At 46.0% G+C, this 22,932-nt stretch overlaps 1 protein-coding gene across 3 annotated transcripts in view; it reads left to right on the top strand.

The window, feature by feature from the left end:
- Nucleotides 1-22,932, top strand: part of CHD2 (chromodomain helicase DNA binding protein 2) — a 3,702,317-nt gene that overhangs the window by 2,392,581 nt on the left and 1,286,804 nt on the right. The gene's annotated exons all lie outside the window — the stretch shown is intronic.

Below are 22,932 nucleotides of genomic sequence, written 5' to 3'. Positions count from 1 at the left end.
TGATGTAATGGCTTCAGCTGCTTTTTTTTATACCCCTGATGACCTGACGTCATGGATGAGGTGACAGCAACTGACGCAGAAATCCCAAGACACTTGTATTCGGGCCGACTGAGGGCTACCTGCAGGCATATACCCCAAGTGTGATGACTGCAACAGTGAATACACTCGGACACCTACATTTATGGTAAGTGTTCACAACTGTACCCTACAATTTCAGCTGGTACAGGAAAGTTACAAGAGAATTCCTCTATAGCCAGACCTTATAGCTCAGCAAAAAAAGCTTGCTGCTCCACTCAAATCTTCTGTCATTCAGCCTAATCCTATGGATAATATGATTTTAATACCTTAGACATCTTTCCTCCGAGGAGGATGTGAAGTCTTAACAGGTTGCTAGGAGACCCAATACTAGAATATTTTGCACTGCAAATTGGAAACTCTTCTCTTTCTGGTGCTTCAGAGTCGAGATCAGTTCCTAGCACAAGTCCCTATGGTTCTGTAATACCTGTATGAATATCTTTGATCAGGCTTGGCTTACTTTTTCCATAAAAGCCCATTTGTCTGCTGTCATTGCTTTCCTCCCTCTTAGACTGCACTTATGGTTAGACCAGAGGTCAAGCACAAAAGGAGTTCTGCATTTTAACCCCCTCCAGAAAACCCATTTCCCCACCTTGACATCTTAATTTTGTGTTGAAAAGCTTATTTCCTTCCTTTTGATCCAGCTTGTTCAGCTTCTTTAAAATTTTGTACTTGGAAAACTGTCCTCCATGTTCATCGTGCATACAGCTGCAGTCATAACAGATGGGTTCTCCTGCCGTCAGGCGGGTCCTCGGTCGGCTGAATTCCAAAGTCTAGGTCCGGCGTCGGTTGTCGTCGCTTCTTCCCTGACGTCAGTGCAACAGGAGTATAAAAGAACCAGCCGACGCCATTTTCTTCAGTCTTTCTTGCCGCACGGTGCCCGAAGCAGAAGCAGTTCGCAAGTGCCGGTCGGCCAGCTTCTGAGATTACGAATATTTTTCAACCGAAGACTTCTAGAAAGCTAAGTACCCCGTTGGGGAAACTTTTCTTGCCTCAGACCGATGTCAGACAAAGTTAATAATTGCATTTCATGTGGGAAGCAAATACCGCATAAGGATTTCCATTCCTTCTGTATACCTTGCTTAGGCCCAGACCATGATGTCTCGGCCTGTCGTTTTTGTGCTACATTCAACAGACGCACTATTAAGCATCGGGCGGAGTTCGCCCAACACTATTTTGGCAAAAAGTTTAATTACAACATGTCGTCGGATACTCCGACTCCAATTTTGAGTAAACGACGTAAAGATAAGGACCGACATATGAGGTCCGCGACTTCTACCGACACCACACTAACGGCGACTACATGTGCTCCGGTTCTCAGTGAGGTGCCTACGCAGCCCCTGACTACCGATGACACTTCATTAGCGGTGTCTTCTGTGCCCGAGGTTGCAGGCTCTTCGGCCCACATCCCGACTACAGATACCGAAGTCACTCTTGGTGGGGAAACTCAGAGTTCAGACAGGCCTGCCACCTCTCAAGGTGTCTTCAGGCCTTCTTCTTCTTTTTCCATTAAGGCTTACACTAAATCTAAAGCAGCCATGCATTCTAAAAGACAAGCTCCTCAGGGCCCCTCTCAAGGCCCCATGCCTAAAAAGCAGATGCTCAAAATGGCTGAGGATTTGATTACTCTTATCAGGGGTTCTCAACCCCCCCCCTCCCCCAGACAAAAGGCCCAGAGTGGAGGAAGAATACATTTCCTCGGACCAGGCCTCCATTACTTCAGAGCATTCTGAGGACCAGGAACATTCTTACTCCCCTTTCGAAGATTCTGATGCAGAGGAGTCCATTCCCTCTGTCTCCCCCCCCCTGAGGATTACTCTTTTGGGGAAACCTTGCATACCTTGAGGGAACACTTCCACTGGGAAGGCCAAGAGTACTCAGACTCCAAGAAAAGGCTCAGGGATTTCCTCTTGCTCCCTCAGCACAGGCCTCTGGCTATACCTCCTGTCTTAGACATATTAGATGATGTGTATTCAGAGGCCAGCCTTAACCCAGATTCTTTACCTCCAGCTCCAGTCAAGCCTGACGGGTATTACCGAGTGCCTGATTCACACCAATTCCTGTACAAAAGCCATGCGGCTGACCCAGAAACTATTTCACAGGGTCCCAAGGGAATTGAGGCCTCCACTGCCAAAAATCCATTACCTTCAGAGAGAGATTCCAGAGCTTTAGAAAGGTGTGGGGGGGGGAGGTATACACCTCGGCCACTTTAACCATGAGGGCATTAAACTGTCAGTTCCATATGTTAAAGTATCAACAGTTTTTGTTATCTCATTTGAAAAGCAAAATGTCACAACCTGAACAACCAGACTTGAAGGAGTTGCAGGATTTGTTGCATAGTGCAGAGCAAGTGGGTAAACATGCCTTGCAATGTGGTTTTGATGCTTTAGAGGCCTCTTGTAGAGCTGCTGTTACAGGATCAGTCATACGTAGACATGCTTGGCTCAAGGAGCAAACTTTACCAGATCATGTCAAAGCTAAATTACTAGATGCACCTCTTCAAAAAGATGTATTGTTTGGTGTTAAAGCTGAGGAGGTATTAAAGAAAATGGAGGAAAAGGCAAAATCAATGCAAACAGTGAAAGATTTCCTACAGGTACAACCGCCATGTTTCAATAGAAATTGGCCTTCAAAAAATTGGTCCTTTCCAGCCACAGACAGACCTCAAAGAGGTAGATACAGGCGCCCGAGAGGTAGGGGGCAATCTCAAGGATCATTTAGAGGCAGACAATGGCAAACAACTACACCAAGAGGGGGTGAGGATAGTTCACAGCCATTCAGAAAGCAGACCCAATGACTTTCCCCTTTGCATGCCAAGCAAGGCTCAAATGGCAGCACCTTTAGGCAGAAAACTGGCATTATTTTCGAAAAATTGGCATATTGTCACAAAAGACAAATGGATCCTGGACATTATAGACAGAGGCTACATATTCCACTTTCACACCCTTCCAAAAATGACAGGTATGCCAAACCTGCCACACAATCAAAGGGCAGAGGCACAAAAACAAATTTCAGATCTCATGGACATGAAAGCTATTCAAGAGGTACCTGTACAAGAACAGGGTCAAGGTTTTTATTCCAGACTGTTCCTGGTACGAAGGAAAGACAAAGATTGGAGACCTATTTTGGACCTATCCATCCTAAACACATATTTACTCGTACCAAAGTTCAAGATGCTCACATTACAGCAGCTTCTTCCCATGCTGGGCAAGGAGTCTTGGCTGGTGACATTGGACCTCAAGGAAGCATACCTGCATGTCCCAATCAGACAAGATTGCAGAAGATACCTCAGATTTCTTGCAGGTTCATCCCATTATCAATAATCTGCATTGCCCTTTGGCTTATCTACTGCGCCCAGAGTGTTCACGAAATGCCTGGCATCAGTAATTGCCTTCTGCAGACTTCAAGGGATACAAATATACCCATATCTGGACGACTGCCTGATCCAAGTGGACAGCAAACACACACTTCTGAAACACCTGGCGTTTGTAATAATGTTGTTAAAATCTCTGGGATACACAGTCAACAAAAAGAAGTCAAGACTAATACCCTCTCAAACAATAATTTTCCTGGGTGCCAGCTTGGATACAAACACCCAGAGAAACCAGGGCAATTAACTCGATACTTCAGAAAACTGGCAACCTTCACCAGGCTGACTGCAAGGAAAATCCTGCAGGCTCTGGGATTCATGGCATCTTGCATCCTGCTAATCCCGTGTGCAAAGCTGCATATGAGGAAATTTTATGGTACCTAAAAAATTTATGGTCTCAACTTAGCCACAGTTTGGAAACAATCATACCACTGATTCCATGTCTTCAAAAGGAATTTCTGTGGTGGGCTCAAGCATGCCAAAGAAACATAGGTCTCCCATTCTGGAAGCCTCAAGCAAATCAAATCATCACAACAGACGCCTCGGACTACGCCTGGGGGGCGCACATGACAGATCGGTGCATTCAGGGCAAATGGTCACAAAAAGAAAAGCACCTACACATCAATCAAAAGGAAATGCTAGCAGTAATAAATGCTATTATGGCTTTCAACGACCTACTGCATCCAGGGCAGCTATTGATAAGAACAGACAACACCACAGTGATGTGGTACATAAACAAAAAGGGAAGAACTCATTTATATCCCCTGTGCAGACTAGCCATGTCCCTTTGGAACATGGCTCTGGAATTGCAAATCCAACTTCAAGCACAATTCCTGCCAGGGAAGGAAAACACACTGGCAGACAACCTGAGCAGAAATATGACAGATCCACACGAATGGAAGTTGCATCCTCAAGTTTTTACAATGATAATTCAAGCATGAGGAAGGCCAGACATAGATCTGTTTGCCACCCACAGAAATTACCATTTGACAAAATTCTGCTCAAGGACCTTTCATCCACAGGCCTGGAAAGTGGACGCACTCTCTTTCAGTTGGACAACAATGACGGTTTATGCCTTTCCACCTCTTCCACTGCTGGCCAAAGTTCTATTAAAAGCTACAGCAGACAGACCAAAGACGATTCTCATTGCTCCAGACTGGCCAAGACAACACTGGTACCCACTCCTGAGGAGCCTGACGCATTCCCCACCATGGATCCTGCCTCTAATGCCTCTTCTACTGACTCAGCACAACTTCAAAACTCTTCACAGTCAGCTGAAAACACTCAATCTAGCCGCATGGAGGATTCCTTAAATTCGCAGCAGACCCTACTCTCCAAGGAGGTGCAGGATGTCATTTTGGAGGCCAGAAGGCCTTCTACTAGAAAAGCCTACTCCGCAAAATGGAAACGGTTTTGTGTCTGGAATCAGAAAAAGGGTCAGAATCCTGGAATACTGAATTTACCTCAAATACTACAGTACCTAGCCGAGCTGCTAAGCAGTAGACTTTCATTCTCCTCCATCAAAATCCATGCCTCAGCCATTTCTGCAGAGTACAACACTGATCCTCCTTTATTCTCTCACCCTCTCTTAAGACAGTTCCTCAGAGGGGTTAAGAATATAAAACCCCCAAGGAAGCAACCAGTACCGGCTTGGGACCTCAATTTCATTCTAGAAAAACTAACCCTGCCTCCTTTTCAGCCAGCTGCTTCAACAGATCTGCAATATTTGTCATGGAAAACAGCCTTCCTTCTAGCTATCACCTCAGCACGCAGGGTTTTGGAACTACAAGCCATCATGGCTGTGCAGCCTTTCATCATTTTCCATCAGGACAGAGTTTCCTTACGAACCAATCCTTCATTTATGCCAAAGGTAGTATCCAGGGTAGCCTTGAATCAGGCTATCCACTTACCTACGTTTTACCCTAATCCACAAAACAAAGGGGAGAGGCTACTACATTCCTTGGACATTCACAGACAGCTCTGTTATTATTTGGACAGAACAAAGCCTTTCAGAACATCAGAGCAACTCTTTGTGTCCTATGCTACAGGTGCTCAAGGGAAGCCTATTACCAAACAGACTATCTCAAAATGGATAGCCCACTGCATACGCTTTTGTTACTCTTTTCATGGTAAAACTGTACCTACATGCATCAGATCTCACTCCACAAGGGCCACAGCTACCTCTGCTGCTTTCCTCAGGGGGGTTCCTACCAAAGATATTTTGGAAGCAGCCACTTGTTCTGTACATACTTTCTCCAAGCACTATCACCTACCATTATACTCCAAAACTAGAGCGGGCTTTACCACTGCAGTCTTGCAGGGCATCCTGGCTCCACCTAGTTCCACTTAGTGCCTACCACCCCTTTATTAGCTTTGGGATTCTACCCATCTGTTATGACTGCAGCTGTATGCATGATGAACATAGTACAGTTTTGTACCTACCATAAATGTAGATGTTCGAGTGCTAATACAGCTGCAGTCCAGGTTTCCCTCCCTCCTTCCCCTCTTGGGACAGGCCTTATGGCTAACACCTCCTCATACAACCTCATTGAGTTATTCTTTTATGGTGTATTTGCTTGCAACTACTGCTTTTTGATTATATTGCATTTGCTTTACTACATAAATTTATGTTTTGCCTTCCTTCTGGGGGCACCTGACATCTGGGGCAAGAAAAACTGAAGAAAATGGCGTTGGCTGGTTCTTTTATACCCCTGTCGCACTGACGTCAGGGAAGAAGCGACGACAACCGACGCCGGACTTAGACTTTGGAATTCGGCCGACCGAGGACCTGCCTGATGGCAGGAGAACCCATCTGTTATGACTGCAGCTGTATTAGCACTCGAACATCTACATTTATGGTATGTACAAAACTGTACTTTTTGGCACTCACCTCTACCTGGAGGATTTCTGAGCTTCAAGCTGTTGTGGTCATTCAGTCAGACTATTTGCCCACCTACTTTCGTAATCCCCCAAAGAGAGGGGAAAAGGATCTTAAATTCTCTAAACATTCAGAAGTGACTCCGATTTTACCTGGACAAAATTTAATTCTTTAGGAAGACTGACCAGCTTTTTATATGCTTTCTCCTCCAAGCTGGGCTAGCAGTCTCAAAACAAACTATTGCAGCATGGATTTCAACGGCAATCTCTTTCTGCTACTTGTACTATAGTAAGACACTGCCACCTTGTCCTAAAGCACATTCCGCTCAGGCACTCGCTTTCTCAGGGACGTTCCATAAAGGAATAGATTGCAAGTCTGTTTTAGAGGTGGCTACTTGGTCCTTTGTACACACCCTTACCAAACAATAAAAATGGATGTCTTCTCCAGGTTCAGGGCAACCTTTGCTAGATAACTCCTCTCTGGACTGCTGGACAGTGCTCTACTCAATATTTAACCAACCTTCCTTCCTCTTGCAGCTCTGGGAATCACCTATTTATCAGGAGTATTACAATAGTGATTTCAGTCAGGACATAGTATATTTGTGTAAGAACTTTCCATAACAGTAGTTGTCCTACTGACCACTGTTGCAGTATTCCATCCCACCCTCCATCTCCTGTTTTCTCTTTCACTCCCATCTTCAGTTCTCACTTCCCCTTTTGCTCTATCATTTGCACTCTTGGTTGCCTATTGCAGAGTCTTAACAATTCACATTTTTCCTTATTTAGATGACTTATTAATTTGTGCAGTTTTTTTATCCAAGTGCATGGAGTCCTTAGACAAGGCAGCGTCTCTCCTTTCCCACCTGAGCTTCAAACTGAACCTTCAAAAGTCCTTTAAACTCCCTCTCAAAGAATTGTTTTCCTGTTGTGTTGGATATACACAGAGAAAGGATGGCCTTTCCTGCCAGAAGACAACATTCTGACTTATCAGGGCATTTTCTTGGATTTCTCCTAGACGTGGCCTCAGCAAGAGAGATTCTCAAAATTCTAGAACTCATTGCATGAGTGATCCTTATGGTACTGCTAACCAGACTACACATCAGAAAAATTCAATGGGACTTGAAGAATTGTTAGGCCCAGGGCCTTCGTTACTTGGATTTACATGTACTGGTACAGATATTGGAATTTGTGAAACAGGAGTAACGGTAGTGGAGGGAGTCAGCTGTCTCTGAATCTAAGACTCCCATTTTCTTTCTTCAGACCTCAATACACTCTGCCCAGATGGACTCTGTAGATTTTGGTGGGGTGATAGTGGGGAGCAGTGTTCATGGGAGTTCAGTTCAAGGCGTTTGGGGTCTTAAGAACATATTGGTAGTGATTCATTCTTTAAAAGTTCACCCCTTACAAACTATGGGTCCTCTTCTAGGGAGTCACAGGCAGCACTACCATGATATGGTAGCTGAGCAAGCAATGGAGTACAAGGTCATACCCTCTTTACTTGTTGGCATTTCGATTCTTCAGGCCTCTTACATTCTATTGGAGCAAAACACAGCAGATCCTGGTCAGACTCTCAGGAGTGGAAGCAATTACCACAAGCTTCCTTAGAGACTGGAACTTTTTGTTCAGCATCAGTGTGAGTGGTACACCCCCACTTAGAGCAATTGCAACTTATAGCCTGTATGATTCTATTTTGACACATTTTAGGCACTTGTTTCATGAGGTTATGCAGTTGGTATTGAAGGAGGCAAGAAAACTTGCAACTAGAAAATCTTATGTTTACAACTGGAAGTGTCTTCTAGGTGGTGCCTAGCCAGTAACAGAGGTCCCAAAAGGGTTTTGGCCCTTCATTTTTTTTAAATAGTTGTGTGAGCTACTTGGAGCTAGTTTGCCGTATGCTTCTATTAAATTGCATCTTGCAACTATCTTAGCTTGTTTACCCATGGATCCCCTCTTTCATCTCTTTGTGGTCAAACACATTCTAAAATGATTGTTGCATGTGGAACGCCCTTCAAAAGCAAATTCCAGCTCTGTAGTATCTTAACTTCGTTTTTGAAAAAATTGACCTGGTCTCCTTGTGAATCATCATCTCAGGCTGTTAAGGCTCATTACTTGGAATACCATTGTACTGATTGCTTTTAACATCTACAAGGTGGGTCTCTGAGCTGCAGGCTGTCATGGTGGACTAAACCTGTCTGCTTTTTTGATTTTTCCACAAGGACAGAGCTGTCATACACACTAATCCATCAGTCATGCCTAAAGTTGTTTCTGAATTTACCTTGAATCAAGCCATCAGTCTCCGTGTTCTATCCTAATCCAAAAAAGCAAGGGAGAAGTCTACATACCTTAGATGTGCACAGGCAGCTCAAGTACTACCTGGACAGAAGAAAACCCTTTAGGAAAGCTGATTGTCTTCTGTATGGAGGCTATGAAATGTCATTCCGTCTCTCTAAGCAAACTACAGCACAATGGTTGTCATTATGTTCTCATGTTGCAGTATTCTCACTCTGGGGGATCCTCCACCTCAGGCGACCTGAACATCCGGCTTTTATGCAAAAGCTTAAACTGATTCCTGTCAGGTGCATGGAACATCACATGCAGGCCCATACACTATGAACCTTAAATGTGACTTCTGCATGCACAAACCTCAGAATTCTTTGCTGCAATCGAACGTCATCTTGCTCACTTTGCACTTCAAAAGACGTCTGAACATAAGTACCCCATTGGGCAATTTTTTTTCTTCCTTAGGTGTAGGTTGCTGTTGCTCCTTTTTATTTAGCCAATGTCAGCTAGAAAGGGGAAATGTAAGTGCGGCTGTCAGATTCTGCACAAGGATTTGCATGAGATGTGCTTGTTTTGCTAGGACCAGTCCCACGACCATATAACCTGTAACATTTGCCAATCGTTCATTCCCAAAACCCTTTGCAGTTGTCTGGCAGACCTCAAACCTTTTGTGGGAAACCAGTGACTTAAGTGATTAGCATTAGGCATGTAACCAATGTTGGCAATCAAGGTGGAGCCGCCTAAAAAGGTCAAGGTTCCAAGGCCTACCGTATCTGCCCCTCCGCCGGACATCCCTCCAGCTTACCGGTCTAGGGGCTTTGGGACATCCAGAAGAACTGGTGACTTCGGCAGGTACCTTTGTGGAAGCCGCCCGGGAATCTGCAGTCGGCACATCCTCTGAGGTTACTTCGTTGGCTTTGGGTGATGTTGAGGGGGAACTGGGCTTCACCAGACAGCTACTTATGCAGCCAGAACAGGATTGTTATACCACAGAACAGATGACCGATCATAGGCCTGCTCCTTCTCTAACTACCACTAAGACTACTTCTCTTAAGAGGAATCAAAAAAAAAAAACTAAGCACCTTACTACCCCAGCTGAAGAATAACCAGCCTGGCAAACTTTTTCCCAGTTTTTGGTACAGGCCTTTATGGACCTTAGGCCTACAGCTCCACTTGCTCCTTCCATTTCCCCTACACTTACTCAGGAGGAAGATTCCTCTTCAGATGAATCTTTGACTTGTACATCCCAACTAGCTTCCCCCCTGGATTACTACTCTTCAGATGAGGACTCCTTGGAAGGGGACTCCCCACCTGAAGATATTTCTTTTGGGAAGACTATCTCCGGTTTACTATTGAAATGTCGAACGGCACTACATCGACTGTACTATAGTCAAACACGGAAGTTCGAAAATAGTAATGTCGATGACAAAAAAACAATCTAGGACTGTGTTTTAACATGGGTCAAGGTAGGGGAGATGTTTGTAGTTCTGAATAATACTGAACACCTACCTCGACCCATGTTAAAACCATTCCTAGATTGTTTTTTTGACGTCGACATTGCTATTTTCGAACTTCCGTGTTCGACTATAGTATAGTCGACGTAGTGCCGTTCGACATTTTAATAGTAAACCACTATCTCCGAAATGAGGGAGTATTTCAAATGGGATGCCACACAGATGACTGAGGTACAAAAGATGTACTTTGATTTGGTTCAGATGGAGTCACCCTCTCCCTCTGCTATCCCCCCTGTGATTCCAGCTTACCTGGATGCATTTGCCTAAGCATCTAAGACCCCTGAATCACAGTCACTGGCACCCAAGAGACCTGACAGGTTTTATAAAGTACCTGATGACCACAAGTACCTCATCAAGCCTCCCATGGCAGACCATGCTGTCATTGAAGTAGCCCCGATAAACAATCTAAACAAATTCCCTCTTCCTCCCACCTGCCTTCCGACAAGGACAGTAAGGTCATGGACAGACTGGGGAAAAAGATTTACACATCTTCCACTCTAGTCTTCAGGGCAATCAATTATCAGGTCCACATGGTCATATACGCCCTAGACTTGGTTTTCCAGGCAACTTCATTACTTTCTTCCTTGCCTGAATCACCAAACAAGACACAGGTAACATCTAAGCTCTCAGCAGCACAGGTTGCCAGACAGACTATTAAGTGCAGCTGCGATGCTGCTGAGGCTTCAGCCAGATCTGCTTCTTTAGCCTCTGTACTGTGCAGATATTCCTGACTCAGACTACAGCCACTTCCTGATGACTGTAAAAACAAACTCTTGGATGCACCCCTAGACAATAAATTCATGTTTGGCAAACAGTTTGCTGAACTGTTCAAAAGCCTTCAGGAAAAAAATAAAGAACTCTAGGACCTTAAACATTCATTGGTCTCACCGGTTTCAAAGTTTTACAGAAACTACCCAGCCAAGCCCACCTTTGTCAGGAGGGCTCCTGCCCCACCTTCCTCCTCCTCTTCTTTGGGGCACAGGGAAGGATCTAGAAAGGCTACTTCCCTCTAGGACAGCCTCTTCTCAACCCACTCCCAGGCAGTCCTTTCCAGACAGAAGCAACAGTGTGCAACTGCCTCAGCCACATACCCCTCTCCAACTGCCTCTCTCACTGTCAATCCCTTTGGAAAGAGGTCACCTCAGCTCAGACCACTGAGTATTATCTGTAGTGGAAAAAGGGTACTTTATGTGGAAGGAAAAACCCCAACCACTAGGCATACCCTTCCCTCCAAAAAAAAACTACACCTAATCCCTCAGACTATCCAAGATCTGCTATCACTAGGGACTATCGAAAGGATACCCTTAGGGCAAAAAGGTCAGAGGTTCTACTCCAGACTTTTCCTTGTACCAAAAAAGGATGCCCCTTGGAGGCCCATTCTGGACTTGCCCCAGTTAAACCCTTTCCTGCACATCCCTTCTTTCAGAATGCTATACCTCCAAACCCTATTTCCACTACTGCCACCCATGACATTCATGGCCACCTTGGACCCTGAAGGAAGCATACCTCCACATTCCCATTCACCCAAATTACAGAAGGTTTTTACGGTTTGCTGTACCCTACTCACACTAACAGTTTACTGCCTTTCCCTTTGGTTTGTCTACTGCACCAATAGTCTTCACAAAGTGTCTTGCCCTCAGCAGTAGCCTACTGCTGAACAAGAGGCATACAAATTTATCTTTACCTGGATGACATCCTTATTCTAGCAGAAGAGGAAAATACTCTTAGGACCCACTTAAAATTCACTATGTCCCTGTTTCAGAGCTTGGGGTTTGCCCTCAACCTGATAAAGTCCTCAGCACAATCCCATGTAATTAGTACGGAATGGTGCAAGGGCCAAAATACCAAGGCAAATCCAAATTCACAAAACAGCCAGTACCCTCAGTCAGCTTTCCAAATAAGAATTTAATATCAGACCACGATGTTTAAATGGACAACTTTAATAAAGCAATAACTATGCAACATACCGGTTTCATCTGTAAGCCTTCATCAGTGCATCCAAAGGCAACTAGACCCTTTCCAAGCAGATGTACTCCTAATTCTAGCCTGTGTGGGTGAGCTCCTAAAATACGAACTTTCATACTCTTCAGTGAAAGGCCGCTTATCTGCCATCTCAGCCTGCTTACCTATGGAGCCTCCCTTCCTTTCCAGACTGGTGGTCACACTTTTCCCGAAGGGGGTTCTCCACATCACACTACCAGGGAAACCTATTCCCCCACCTTGGGATTTGAACTACGTACCGGAAAAACTCACAATTGCAACTTTGAACTGGCAAAGCTGTGCCTGTCTGCAGATGTGTACCTAGAAGACTGTCCTATTAGTAGCTCTTACTTCAGCTAGGATTGTCTCTGAGCTGCAAGCCCTGATGGCTTTCCCACCCTACACTGTCTTCTACAAAGACAGGGTAAACCTTAGCACCAGTCCTTCCTTCTTTTGCAAGAGCCATCCTCCATGGTTTCCTGGAGACTACTTCCTCTTCCTCCTCCACCCTTTCCTCTCCTTGAGCTGTGGTACTCTCCCACAGTGAGAATACCGCAACATGAGAATAGAAGGACATAGATTAGTTGTGTAAAATCTTACCATAACCATAGATGTCCTGCTCTTTCATGTTGCAGTATTCCTGCCCTCCCTTCATCACATTTACCCTTTCTGGATGGGGTAATTCTTGTTCTCCTTAGGCTGTTGTCCCACTGGGCAGTCAGTTTTGAGGTCTGTGCATGCAGACATCCCATTTAAGGCCCATGGTTTATGGCCCTGAGTGTGATATCTCGTGCACCCGACAGCAACCTGGCTTAAACTTTTGCATAGGAGCCTGAGGCAGAGGATCCCCCACAGTGAGAAAACTGCAACATGGAAGAGAAGGACATCTATGGTTATGGTAAGATTTTACACAACTAATTTTTTTCTGTTATTCCCAAGGTAAGTTTCTTCCAGGTAAGTTTAAGGTTCACTCGTCTAGGATCTTATCCTCTTCAATGGCATATTGGAAAGGGGTGGAATCTTGAAGCAGTCAGTTATTTGACAACCCACCCACTTTCCCCCTTCCGTATTTCTAAGACCTGAAGGATCATCTGGAAAGAGCTTATAGGGTCTTTGGTCACTCAGTTTTAGTCTAGGACCTTGGGCATCAAACACAATGTGAGGTAACTAAGGTTAGAGGTGTATTATGGAGAGGAAATTTGGGTCTCCAGCCTTTGCACTAAAACTGACAGTTTGGTACAAGTGGCTGAAGGACCCAGACAGACTGGGATGAAAGGAACTATTGTTGTGGTAAATACATAACTTTCATTTTCTCTCTTCTAAATCTTTTATGGGTATGCTACTTTTCTTCTGGGAAGGCATCTGTATGTAATACAGCAATGAGGAATCATCCAGCTCCCCAACCCTATCTTCCCTTGGGTTGACAGAATGAAAGATCTTCAGCTAATTGTAGATTGTTGCTGATTTGCTGTTTGTTATTTGGGAAACATCCTATATGACATGGACGTTATTCATGACCAAAGAGATGGAGGAGGTCTTCTGACTTACTAGTTGGAGATACTTCACAATGTCTAGCTGATGTAGGAGACATATTTATTCTTTTTGTGGCTTTTGAGTTTTTCCTTTATGCAAGTTTCACACCTTGGAATTGCAATGTATACGGATTTTTCTTGTGGGGTCACTGTTGCATTCATAACATTAGGGCCCTGTTCTGCAGCCTGAGTATGAAGTTCACTCTGACTTTCTGAGCTGAACACCTTTTTCTCTGTGGCTGAGCTGATCTTACCTTGCCTGGAACACCTTTGTGTTATCTGTCTAGGTGTCATCTATGTAGGTGGCATGCTTCCACACCATCTTTATTTATTTATATGTTTTTCGTTACCGCACTAATCACATCAAGACAGCATGCCACAGTCCGGCGTCTATGCAGCCCAGTGACTAAAAGAACTGAAGCGGATAAGTACCCATTTTGGGAAACCTTTTTACTCGCATGATTATTTGTGTTGTGATTTTAAATTGTGCTTTAGTAGACATCTGCGAGTGAATACCATACACAGAGGGGTATAGCATGTCCTCCACATAGAAAACTAGCGGATACACTTGCAAGGGGTCAGATTCGAAACGCAGGTTATCACTACTAGTTTGTATATTGTCTCATTCTAAAGGACAATGTGTCTAATTGTCACATTTGGAAGGGCTTTCATCCAAAGAGTAATAACAGAAGGCAGGAGTACCTCCATGCATATTTGACCATAGAAATTTGCAGTTTTCTTATGCCAGTGTGCATTGTCTGCAGAGTTGCAACAGCAGAGCAGCATGAATGCCTCTTCAGAAAGGAAAACAGGAGAAGCAAGTCTTATATGGGGTGGTAGGAGCCCAAAACCTAGATAATGCTTTTGAGACTCTTAGATCTGTGTGTCAGCTCACTCAAGCAGCCTTTGGAGCCAGACTCCTGTCATATCAGAGATTTCTGTCGATGCCTGTGATATAACAGCCTTTGGAGCCAGATGCCTGTTATATCAGAGGATGTTATGTGATCCTATCTCACCTACATTCCATACTGATGGGCTCGGAGCCGATCCTTGGCTCCAACTCGGCACGCTATGCTATAGAGCGAAGCCTCTTATTGGCTGAGCTATTCTCTATCCCAGGATGCACCACCACTACTCCCCCAGATCTCGTTTGCCGCTTACAAGCTAGGACGTGGTCTCAAACTTGGCTGGGCTAAGTACTGTTTTTTTCTAAAGTTTTCCTGTCAGGAAATTCTCTATTCTTACCCAAAAGCTGTTTTAACAGCTATTGTTGTTGTACGCGTGTGTTTTGGTACATTTTTTGTGGTAAATTGTGTTTTTGTTTAAGGGAAAGGTTTCCCGTTTAAGTTAGAGGGGCCTTCCCCTATTCTTTAGCTAGTTTCTCTTATTTTAAGGAGGTCAAGTACCTGTTTAAGTTAGAGGGTTCTTGGCCCTCCTTTTTAGTGTTTGTATTGTATTGTATTGTATCGTTAAAAAAAAAAATAAAATTTTTTTGTATTGTGGTTTAAAATCTTTGTTCTGACTAGATAGTGATTTTTTCCACTGTTATAGTGACTATTTTGGAGGCATTATGTCAAAAGAACATAGACCCTCAGGGTTCAAAAAGTGCACGAGGTGCAGTTATAAAATGTCTATAACCGATGATCACTCCTCGTGCGTATATTGTTTAGGCGCCAAGCACCTACAGGAGTCCTGCAGCGTGTGTCACGCCTTTTCCTCTAGAGTCCTCCAAGAGAGGAAGAATAAATTGATCTTGAAAGGGCTGATTAAACCCTCCTTCGAGGAAGCCTTATCTTCCTCATCCTCTCCTCTAACTAAGAAAAAGAAAGCATCGGCTCCGACCAGCCCGTCGGAACCGACTGCTAAGAAATCCAGGCAGGCTTCTCCATCGGCTCCACGGATTTGGAGCCGAGGGCGGAACGGTCTGCCTCGATGCCCCCAGTCTCGACTCCTCTGGTTTCAGAGCCGAGGACTGGGGCTTCGAGAGGCGGGCCACCTTCATCGGCTCCACTGATTTTGGAGCCGATGAGGGTTGCCGGCTCAGACCCTTCCCCTTCGGCGCCGAAGCCCTCCTCGGCACCGAGGGAAATTGTTTTGGAATCTCCCTCGGCACCGATACTGGTAGAGTCCATTCGGAGCCGGTCCCCCAGTCCTTTGGAGCCGATGGAGAAGTCGGTTCGGACCCGATCGGTTTCCTCTAGATCTTCCAAGATGTCTGATTCGGACATCGACATGGTGCTCCTAAGACTTTTTCAGTCTCCTGTGTTCCAGAAATTAGTTTCGGCTCCAGCCCATTCGGATTCGGAGCCGATGGCCCACCCTGTAGTTCTGGTTCCTCCTCCAACAGCCTCGGCACCGTTGGAGCCGGTGCTGGTGGAGCCGATGGAGGTTTTTGGGTCGTCTTCGACCCTTACTCCAACCCCGGCTCTTGAGTCGGAGTTCGGGACACGGACCTCTTCTGTCGGCCCCGGGGGGGATGCTTCGGGACTGATGTTTTCGGTTCCGAGCCTTCCTCTCGGTGCGTTGGCTGCGGGGGTACCATCTACTGTTGTGGCCACGGGGGTTGGACCTTCCCAGGATTCTGGTGGTCCGGCCTTCAGGGCCATGAGGAGTGCGTTAGCCAAATCTTCTTTGGCTACCTCCACGGCCTCGCCAGTACCTTCCCTACATATGGAGACTGGGTCTTTGGCAGTCCCCCTGTCCTTAGACAGCAGAGCCCCGGGGCCTGAGGTCACCCCCACTGGGGGTTCCCCCCCTCCTGGAGGTCCCTCTGAAGCTTCTTCAGAGGAGCCCCCAAGGAAAAGATCGTGCAAGAGGAAGCACGTCGACTCCCCCGATGAGTCTCTCACGTCAGACACTGATCTTGATGATGCAGAGGGGTCCCCTAAGTTGTCCTCAGATGATGTCTCCTTCGCAGACATCTTGGAAGCCCTCAAACAACGAGGCGGCTGGCTTTCCAAACCCCCTTCTGCTGACGAGTCGGTGTTCCTTAAGGCCTTCGGGGCTCAGCCCTCTGCCTCCTGGGTGTCTCCGCCCTTCGACGAGCTCCTAGATTTGATCTGTCGAAGGGCGTGGGAACATCCAGATTCTGTGGAACCGGTGCCAGCTCGCCCAAATAAGTTCCTATCAGCACCTCCAGAGAAGGAGTTTTTGACAAAAGGTGTGGCTGTAGATGCCTTGGTGGTGGCATCTGCTACCCAACAAAATGTAGCAGAGGCTTCGACGTCCATCCGTCCTCCTAATAAGGAGTCTAGGAGCATGGATCGGTACGGGAAGCGCACCCTTAGTTCAGCGGCCTTTACCTTAAGGTCCCTGAAATATTTAACGCACTTCACCAGGTTTCAGAGGGATCTGATCAAGGAGCTTTTTGATACCCTCTTGGGTAACCTACCTGAGCAGCTGGCCCAGATGGTTGGCTCTCAGTTGGCTACGCTGTCATCCATATCAAACTCGTCCATGAGGCTCATTTCATATGCGGCCGAAGGGGCGAGTAGAGCGGCGGGTACGGGTATTGCTCTACGGAGGCAAGCCTGGCTCCGCCTGTGTCATTTTGCGGAAGCCTTCAAGTCTTCCTTTGCCGACGCTACCTTTGATGGGTCCTCTTTGTTTGGACCCAAGGTAAAGGACACATTGACCCGCTGCGAGCAAGAAGGTAAGACTTTGACTGCCGTAGGGGCACGATTTTCCACTCCCTTTCGGCCTTATCCCAAGGCGAAAAGAGGAGGGAAAATGTGGATGTCCTTCAAGGATGCATCTGCAGTCCTTACAAATGGGTTGTCCTGTCGTCAGGCAGCCCTTCGGTCGGCCGGATTCCAAAGTCTGGGTCTGGCCTCGGCTGGTGTCGCACTTCACCCGACGTCACAGCTGCAGTTCTTCGGGTATAAAGGCATCAGCCGATGCCATTTTCCTCAGTCTTTCTTGCCGCGTGGCGCCCGAAGCAGAAGCTGTTCGCAAGTGCCGGTCGGTCAGAACCAGAAATTACTACTACCGAAGACTTCTAAAAAGCTAAGTACCCCGTTGGGGACTCTTTCTTGCCTCAGCCGATGTCAGAAAAAGTGAATGACTGTTTAACTTGTGGGAAACAAATACCTCATAAAGATTTCCACTCTTAGTGCTTACCTTGTTTAGGCCCAGACCACGACGTAGCAGCTTGTCTAGCCTGTGCTTCTTTTAACCGACGGACGCTTAGACGTCGGTCGGAATTTGCTGAGGAGTTTTTCGGCTCCGCTTTTGCTTACATTATGCCGTCGGATCCTCCGACTATGCAGATATCTAAAAAGCGCAAGGAAAAGGACCGACACTCGCGCTCCGCGGTTTCGGCCGAAACCGCTGTTAAGCCAACCGCGAGTGTCTCGGTTTCGGCTGAAACCGAGCTCACGGTTCTTCCTTCAGCCGAAAGCTTACCTCCTACCGAGGCCTCATCCAGCCTGGTGGAATCAGCTACTGAAATGCCACCTGCTCTTGCAGGTTCCCAGGATTTATCTGATACTATCCCCTTGGATATTTCAACCCCTGCACGTGGAGCTGCTAGGCCGCCTGCAGCCATGTCGATTAAGGCCTTTGCCAGGGCTAAAGCAGCTAAATCTACCAAAACTGTGCCTGCTAAGACCCCCTCTCACAGGCCTAGCTCTAGTTCACAAATGCTTAGTCTAGCAGAGGATCTCATTTCTTTGATCCGGGGATCCCAACCTCACCCAGACAGGGCCTCTCACCCACCTCCACAGAAGAGGCCTAGAGCAGAGCCCCCTGAGCCAGTTTCTACAGATGACTCCTCTGATGATTCAGATAATTCAAACCCTCCAGAGGGTCCTTTCTCCCCTTATGAAGACTCTGATGCTGAAGAGTCCATTCCTTCTGCCTCTCCGCCTGAGGAATTTTCCTTTGGGAAAACCTTGCATGCTATGAGGGAACAATTTCAGTGGCAGGGCCAGGATTTTTCAGACTCTAGAAAAAGGCTTAGAACCTTTCTGCATTTACCACAGCATAGGCCTTTAGCCATCCCTCCAGTTCTGACTGTTGTGGATGATGCATTTAATGATGCTTGTACTGCTCCTGATTCACTTCCTCCGGCCCCTGCTAAGCCCGATAGGTACTACAGGGTCCCGGACACACATTATCATTTGTATAAGGCTCCTTTTGCAGATCCCGAAACTATCTCCCAGGGACCTAAGGCGGTAGCAGCTACCTCTACCAAAAACCCCCTCCCCTCAGAAAGGGAATCCAGGGCCTTAGAGAGATGGGGTAAAAAAGTTTACACTTCTGCTACTCTTTCAGCTAGGGCCTTGAACTGTCAATTCCACATGATCCAGTATCAAGAATTTATGTTAGACCAATTAACTAAACAGCTGTCCTCAGATGAACCATTAGATAAAAAATCTGTTCAGGAAATGGTACATAACATTCAGCAGGTCAGTAATCATTCCTTAAAATGCGGCTATGATGCACTGGAGGCTTCCTTTAGATCAGCCATGACTGGCACAGTGATCAGAAGACATGCATGGTTAAAAGAGCAGGCCTTACCAGACCATGTCAAATCAAAGCTGCTAGATGCTCCCATGGACAAGATCAATTTGTTTGGCTCTCCTGCACAACAGGTGCTGAAGAAGATGGAAGAGAAGGCAAAATCGGTCCAGACAGTCAAAGATTTCTTACAGGTCCAACCTCCAAGGTTTAGCAGGAATTGGCCCTCCAAGAATTGGTCCTTTCCAGACACCTCCAGAGCTCAGAGAGGCAGGAATAGGCGCTCAAGAGGCAGAGGCCAATCCAGAGGTGCCTACAGGGGACCTCAGTGGCAGGCTAACAACCAGCGAGGTACAGCCACAGATACAGCCGCCACCACTACTACAGGACAATCACAGTGACTTGGCTCTGGCACCGCCTACCAGGGAACAACTAGAAGCACCCTTAGGCGGGAAACTAGCCTTATTTTCAGTAAACTGGCATTACATCACAGGAGACAAGTGGATTTTGCAGACAATAGACCAAGGTTACAGGTTTCACTTCCATACTCTACCAAAGAAGAGAGGAATGCCAAACTTTCCTCCAAATCAAAAGGCAGAAGCTCTAAAACAAATAACTCACTTACTAAGGATGAGAGCTGTAGAAAAGGTACTACCTATGGAGCAAGGACAAGGATTTTACTCCAGGCTCTTCCTGGTACCAAGAAAAGAAAACCAATGGAGGCCTATTCTCGATCTGTCCGCTTTAAACACATACCTCATTGTCCCAAAATTCAAAATGCTGACCCTACAGCAACTTCTTCCCATGTTGGGCAAGGAGTCTTGGCTGGTAACTCTAGATCTCAAGGAGGCATACCTGCACGTCCCTATACGACCAAATTGCAGAAGATACCTCAGAATTCTTGCAGGATCAGAGCATTATCAATTCTCAGCATTGCCCTTTGGCTTATCTACTGTGCCCAGAGTGTTCACGAAATGCCTGGCATCAGTAATTGCTCATTGCAGGCTTCAGGGAATCCAAATCTACCCTTACCTGGACGACTGCCTGTTGCAAGCGGACAACAAAAACAAGCTAATAGAAGACTTGAAAAGGGTCATTTATCTACTGCAAGCTCTGGGATACACAGTCAATATAAAAAAGTCAAGGCTGATACCATCCCAAAGGATAACCTTTTTGGGTGCAGAACTGGACACATCAAAACAAATGGCATTCCTAACAGTAGAAAAACAGGAGCAACTGCCTCTCTACTTCTTGGCATTAACAAAGAAGAACCAGCTAACAGCAAGAAAAGTCCTGCAAGCCTTGGGTTTCATGGCATCCTGCATAATATTGGTTCCACATGCCAGACTGCATATGAGAAAGTTACAGTGGTACCTAAGGAATTTATGGTCTCAGCACAAGCACAGCCTAGAAACCCAAATTCCAATAATCCCATGCCTGAAGCAAGAATTCCAATGGTGGGCTCAGGCCTGTCAATCAAACAAAGGACTGCCCTTCCACAGCACTCAACCAAGCCAGACCATCACAACGGACGCCTCAGACCTCGGTTGGGGGGCACACATGCTGGACAAGTGCATACAAGGCTTATGGACTCAAGACCAACTGCACCTACACATAAATCAAAAGGAAATGCTGGCAGTAAAACTGGCAATTCAGACATTCGGACCACTTCTTCGACAAGGTCAACTGTTAATAAGGACAGACAACACCACAGTTATGTGGTACATCAACAAACAGGGAGGCACACATTCGTACCCTCTATGCCGGATGGCAATGGACCTCTGGAATGTGGCCCTGAGCTTCAACATTCAGTTACAAGCAATTTTTGTGCCAGGAAAAGAAAACATTCTGGCAGACATACTAAGCAGAACTACCTCGGATGCCCACGAATGGATGCTGCATCCAGACATCTTCAAAACCATTACAAGAAAATGGGGACTACCAGAAATAGACTTATTTGCATCCCCACACAATCACCAACTGAAGAAATTCTGCACAAGGACGTACCACCCACTTGCTTGGAAAGTGGACTCCCTATCTTTCAGTTGGAAAAACCTGACAGCATATGCATTCCCACCACTTCCTTTGATGCACAAGGTGCTATTGAAGATCAAAGAGGACCGTCCAAGGATCATCCTGATAGCTCCGGACTGGCCAAGGCAACATTGGTACCCATTACTGAGGAGCATGTCTCGGGAACAAATATGGCCTCTACCCCTAGTTCCCTTACTGCTAACACAGAACAACTACAACACCCTGCATCCAAACCTGAAAACACTGCAGCTGACTGCCTGGAACATTGCATAACACCAAATAACCCAAATTTATCCCAAAGGGTTAAAGACATTATCTTGGAGGCTCGCAGACCCTCAACAAGAAAGAATTACTCAGCAAAATGGAAAAGATATCACATTTGGAGTACTGCAAAAGGAGAAAATGTGTCACTGGTAAACATAGCCAACATCCTGGAATACTTGGCAGAGCTCTACCACAACGGCCTGTCCTATTCTTCCATTAAGATTCATGCATCAGCTATTTCAGCAGAATACAACTTGGATCCTCCAGTCTTCTCACATCCTCTGCTCAGGCAGTTTCTGAGAGGAATTAAAAATGTAAAACCACCTAGGAAGCCACCATTGCCAGCATGGGACTTGAACTTTGTGCTAGAAAAGTTGACACTCCCTCCTTTCGAACCAGCAGCAACAGCAGAATTACAATACTTATCATGGAAAACTGCCTTCCTGCTTGCAATCACTTCAGCAAGAAGGGTATCTGAGCTACAGGCATTAATGGCAGTACAGCCCTTCCTGATCTTCCATCAAGATAGAGTGTCCATGAGAACAAATCCTACTTTTATGCCAAAGGTGGTCTCCAGGGTATCTTTAAATCAAGCTATCCACCTACCTACATTCTTCCCCAACCCACAGAACAGGGGAGAAAGACTTTTGCATACCTTGGATGTACATAGACAATTATTGCTACTACCTGGACAGAACCAAGAGCAATAGAAAAACTGACCAGCTACTAGTAGCATATGCAACAGGAATGGAAGGAAAAGCAATTTCAAAACAGACAATCTCTAAGTGGATAGGAAATTGCATTAGATTTTGTTACTCCTACCATGGGAAGAAAACTCCAGAAAACATCAGGCCTCACTCTACAAGGGCTACAGCCACTACCACAGCTTTTCTACGAGGAGTGGCTACCAAAGACATTTTAGAGGCTGCTACTTGGAGCTCCGTGCATACATTTGCCAAGCATTAAAATTTACCTTTATACTCCAGATCCCGAGCAGGTTTTGCCACTGCTGTCTTGCAAGGGATCTTAACTACACCATAATCTTATTTCTCCTCCTCCCCGAGTTTGGCTATGGTATTCTACCCATTTGTAAGGACTGCAGATGCATCCTTGAAGGACATAGTACAGTTTTGTACCTACCATAAATGTAGATGTCCGATAGGCATGCATCTGCAGTCAGGATTACCCACCCTCCTTCCCCTCTGTGGTACTCCTAGGGTATTTGCCCATCTTGTAGCTGGCTGGGGGAATCTATTATGGTGTATTTGTTTGTATATATGTACATACATGCTTATTTTTTGTTTGCTCTCTACTATTTGGAACCATTTGCATTCATCCAAATTTAGCCTTCCTAGTGGGCACCTGGCATCTGGGGCAAGAAACACTGAGGAAAATGGCGTCGGCTGATGCCTTTATACCCGAAGAACTGCAGCTGTGACGTCGGGTGAAGTGCGACACCAGCTGAGGCCAGACCCAGACTTTGGAATCCGGCCGACCGAAGGGCTGCCTGACAACAGGACAACCCATTTGTAAGGACTGCAGATGC

Source organism: Protopterus annectens, chromosome 7.part0 (assembly GCF_019279795.1).
Source record: "Protopterus annectens isolate FY-2018-M chromosome 7.part0, PAN1.0, whole genome shotgun sequence".
NCBI lineage: Eukaryota > Metazoa > Chordata > Ceratodontiformes > Protopteridae > Protopterus > Protopterus annectens.
Note: the sequence above shows the minus strand (reverse complement) of the source record. Positions and strands in the feature narration are given on the sequence as shown.